Source organism: Protobothrops mucrosquamatus, unplaced genomic scaffold (genome assembly GCF_001527695.2).
Source record: "Protobothrops mucrosquamatus isolate PMUCROS unplaced genomic scaffold, P.Mucros_1.0 scaffold34, whole genome shotgun sequence".
Lineage (NCBI taxonomy): Eukaryota > Metazoa > Chordata > Lepidosauria > Squamata > Viperidae > Protobothrops > Protobothrops mucrosquamatus.
Genome location: NW_015386418.1, coordinates 13,268 through 18,511, shown reverse-complemented (window position 1 = coordinate 18,511; position 5,244 = coordinate 13,268).

Here is a 5,244-nt window from a genome sequence, read left to right as displayed (position 1 = left end):
AAATGAGCAATTGTCAACAAAAGTAGTATAAAGGATGGCTTCCAGTGAAGATGGACAACTGATGACATGCCTAGGGAGATATATTTTTTTTAAAATGAAGGATACAAAATTGTAATTTGAAGCTTAGTCTGCTTTGCTGTGAGTGGCTAAAATGTTCTGATTTTTATGATTCCTTATTGGCCAGCAAATCCTAAGGGACTTACAAAAAAGCTACTCCTTGACTAAAGAGGGAGTTAAAGAGGAGAAAATTATGAGAGGTGTATTTGAAAAATCCTTAAATAAAACTAACCAGATCATAGATCAGCTATCTTCAAAGTATGTTAAAAAAAAAAAAAAACTACTCAAACGCCCTTAGAAATACAATTATGTGTAGAAAGTTATCAAACCACCAAGGAAATTGCACAAGTACCTGGCAATGTAGAGGAGTCAATTGCAATTTTGGAATATAAATCTGACATCAATTTTTATTGTGATGGTTTAAACATAAACCTCCCAACATAATTGAAAGAAGAGTTCCAAGAAAACATGTGTCAATTGGAATTAGGATGGATTTTCATCTGTCTGATATTTGCAATAGAATGAAAATTTTAATGTAAAGTGGATTTGAAAATGTGTTTTTTTTTTCTTTTATATATAATGCTTAAGTAATTCCTAAAGCTAGCAAAATATTACAAGTTTTAGGAAAATTAATACTTATCCTAAATTATTATAAGCTTAATAAATATTACAAGATTTACCATCATTCCAAAGTGTATTTGAGTTATCTGTGTTAAGAGAAAATTAAAGAAATGAGTTAATTGTAATTACTTGGAATTTTATTGGTGTGACTGAAAGCAAACTTTAATGTACGTTAAATGGATTTTTTTTACAAAGATGTATTAGAACTTTTTGATTTTAGAAATGTTTTTAAATAAAAGTTTAGTGTTTTGAAATAGATTTAAAATACATTTTAAAAAGTATTTTTTCCCTTTAAGGTTAAAGAGTCTGAAAGAGTATAGTGAATTTTCTTAATATAAATGGTGATAGTTTATAAAGATTTTTAAGTGCAAACAGAAATGTATATTTTTTCCACAGCAAGGAAGAAAAAGCAGAAATGGTAAAATGGATTGCGTTATTCAAAGAGAATAATATACTTAATTATGTTTTGTATTTGGAAATCACTTCTGGATTTTGTGTTGTGATGAAAAAATGAAACTTTGATTTTGTTGATTAGATAGATACATTGTTATAGGAATAGCTAATATATACTAATGCGTAAAAGAAAAAGTTGAGCTTATAATGTTCTTATCTTCTACTATGCTAAAAAGAGTTGGAAGTCAATGCTTTTTTCTTTTTTCCTTTGTACTTATATTTTCTTTTCCTCTTTTTTTCCTTCCCCAAATTTTTTATTTTTATTTTGCTTTGTATTTTATATCTGAATTACCTTAAGCTCACTAAAAATCTTCAAAAGGTTTCCTGCAACAGATGTTTCTAACATTTGATTGCAAACACTTTAACATAATCTAACAAATTATCAGGGCCCACTTCAAAAACTCATCCTAAGAAAGCAGGACTCTTGGAAGAGTTTCTTTCCAAAAGGAACTTTTATTAGGAGAAGCTGATAGCAGGCATAATAGGCTGGATCTGAGGGTTTCCCACTCAGATCAATAGGTTAAAGGAGTCTCAAGCAAACCCCACTCCAATAGTTTATCCGGTCAGTTTCAATGGGCCAATCCTCAGGTTTTAAGTCTGTTGTGGGAAAGGAGCTGATAACGGGGATCGTTCCCATGCTTGTGAAGATGTTGCTGGGTCTTTGCACTTTCCCTTCCACGCGAAAGATAAGCCAGATGGCCTGAGGCACATTCCTTTCTCACCCCAAGGTAACATCAAAAGAGAGATAGTTCAAAGAGCAAATATGTAGAAACAGCAGGAAGCATACATTGTAGTGAAGCAGAGAAAATACCACAGAGCCCTCCCCACTCCCCGTCAGGAGAATGGCAGAATCCTCAATAAGATATAGAAAGAAATGAAATGGATTTTTTCCCCCCCCAGGAAAAATGGGTTCTGACACAAATTTTATTTTATCTCCCACAACTAGAAACATTTGAAAGACAGAGTGGCTTACATTAGATATAAAGCCTACATTTATGCTGAAACACCTTTTACTAATATCAGCAATTTGGGGGGAACTCGCTAAGATTATAAAAAGAAACTTTTACAATGGAATATCGAAAGGTTTTGCACAGGGATGTTCCTTCAATTTCAATTCATAAAAGTAATAAATGATGTGGGACACCATGCCACCAATTAATAAATCACCACTTCACATGGAGCTCTATAAGGAGCTGCTCTTGAAAAGTATCTGGAAGCTCCAAATGGTTCAAAGTGCAGTCGCCCATATGGTTTTGTGTAGACCCAGGTGAACACGTATGTCACCTTTCCTGTGGGAGTTGCATTGGCTGACTATTTGCTTCTGGGTACAATTCAAGATGCTGATTGTCACCTTTAAACCTTACATCGCTTGGGATCAGCTTATTTGAAGAATTGTCTCTTCCTGATTTGAAGAATTGTCTCTTCCTATCCATATAATCCAGTAGAGCAGGACCGCCATCTGGTCTAGACTCCTGAAGCGTCCCTCCTTCTTCATTGCCCCTCCAGGGCAACTTTCTGACCACCGGACTCAACGGAATTGGACTAAGAACCTGGAGCACCTCCTTCTTCCATCCGTCTCGTCAAGGCATCAGACCAGAAGTCCTCAAACTGATCATTTCTTTTTCAGGGGGCAAAATCAGCAGGGGATCAAATATTTTTTCCCCTCACTGTACATTGTTGGGGACAATATGCTGACTTAGAAAGGGCTATAAAGCACTATGAAGCAGTATGTAAGTCTAAGTGCTATTGCTATTGCTATTTGTGTTCCATGAAGCAAAGCAACATTCAGACAATGTAATATGTGAATATATCTTGGAGAAATATAACTCCCAGAAGAATATCAAAAAGAGTGGAACCGGCTAAGAAGTTTAATTCAGCTCAAGGGGAAGTTGTAAAAAACTCCTTCTACCCAATTGATCCAGCTGGCTGAATCCACTCCAAAGAATTTGGTTTGATTATTGATGGGAATTTTAATAAAACATAAAGGCTCTCAAGAGAGTGCAAAAGTAACGCTGCTGGCCTGTTCCTAGTCTCCTTAATCTTTAAGAGTAATTCCCAAATTTTGGGAGGGAAGGATAAGAATTACATGTATCCCTGATACATACCACTCGTTCCATTCAAGCAGTGTACTGGATCTCTTTTGTGTGTCTAGAGATAAAGTTGACCTCTTCTCAGAGGTCACGGTACACTTTAGTGACAATAGCGATCATAAGCTTGTAAGCGTGACATTGCGAGGCTTCTCAGATTTAAGGCCATATATCATGGCTGACAGAAAGTAGAGGTGACCCAAAATAAAAGATTAATTTGGGCCGAAATTGATACTAAGGCAATATTGGACTGCCTTAAAGCAGAGAATGCTACCAACTGGGCTAAAACAATCCAGTCATCTTCTACTGACTGGCTCTCAGCCTTCAACACGGTCTCTAATCTCTGTAATATCCTGAAGAAACTAAACCTGCTACAAAACTATCCTGAGTTGGTAGACCCCGTTGGTTTGATCCTGAATGTCACCGGCTGAAAAAGAAATTGTAGGCAGCCATGAGGCTTACCCAGAGGAATCCTACTGTTCATATACAAGCTGAGATGTTGCACATAAGAAGCGAATAAAAAAATTATAAATTTTAAAAAAAGAAGGTTTTGCCATTTCAATCTGGATCTAACTTGGGTTGGCTGCCAAAAGTCATAACTCAGTAATATTTTGGCACTCTATAGCAGATGTTCTAAAGGAATGGAGATTTGCATTTGATATACCAATCTCCACTGAGGACTGGGAGAAGTATTATCAGTGTTTGTTTGCTTCCACGGAACATGCAGAGAAACTGTCTTTAAGCAGTGATGTAGTAAACTCTGGAATTCCTCCCCCTTGTCCACCCGTCTTGGAAAAGGAGATATAATCCATCATTGAAAACTTAAAGAGCAATAAAGCTCCAGGTGAGGATTTCTTACCAGCAGAATTATTTAAGAAATTTCCCAATTGGTGGGGACCAGTATTGGCAGGTCTTTTTACACACATAAATAACACCTTCAATATGCCAGATGGGTGGAAGATGGCAATAGGTGTCCCCATATATAAAACAGGAAATAAAAAGGATCCTAGTAATTATAGGCCCATCAGTCTGATTGACATTGCAGCAAAATATATATGCTAGGTTCCTTTGAAATAGAATTGAAATATGGGTAAAGGAAAACCATATCTTCGTAGAAGAACAAGCAGGTTTTAGACAAAGCCGATACACTATTGATAACTGCTTTGTCTTGAACCATCTAATTGCCAGATATGCCTATAAGAGAAGACCCCTGTTTGCTGCTTTTATAGACCTCACAGCAGCATTTGATATGATAAACAGAAAAGTACTATGGAATAAACTGACAGCTCTTAAAATAGAATCTAGACTGCTGGTTTTGATTAAAGCCCTTTACACAAGTACCTGTTTGAGGGTATGGTATGGGATTAACGGGGCTCTGACTAACAGGATTCACACAAATAAAAGGATAAGGGCCCATTATTATTTAGTTTATATATCAATGATTTGCCAAGGTTAATGAAGGATCCCATGGTACATATGCCGATGATCCTAAATACATACTGTAACAGCTTGCACTATGCGGATGATATGATTTTATTATCATATTCACAAGTAGGATTATGTAGGCTGTTTTATTTTATTTTATTTTATTATTTTATTTTATTTTATTTTATTACACATGTATATATTTACAGTATATCCCATCTTTTTACTTAATTCAAAGCCGCAACCATATGGAACCCACCTTCCGGGTCATATTTTCCCGACCACAACACACCTGTGAGATGGGTTGTGTTGAGAGACAGCGTTTGGCCTAAGGTCATCAAACTGGCTTTCATGGCCAAGCAAGGACTTGCACTTATGATCTGCCATTTTCTAGTCCAATGCCTTTAACATTAGACCAAACTAAAATACTTTTAAACATAGAAATTATGTTTAATTATGTTAAACCTCTATGAAAGAAGAATTGGGATTGCAATGGAACCATATCAGGGTCTTTCCTGATATTGCACAATAAACCACCTTTAATCTTCCAATTAGGTGAGAAATGCAGTGCTTTTTTTGTAAAAAAAAAAAAAAAAAAAAA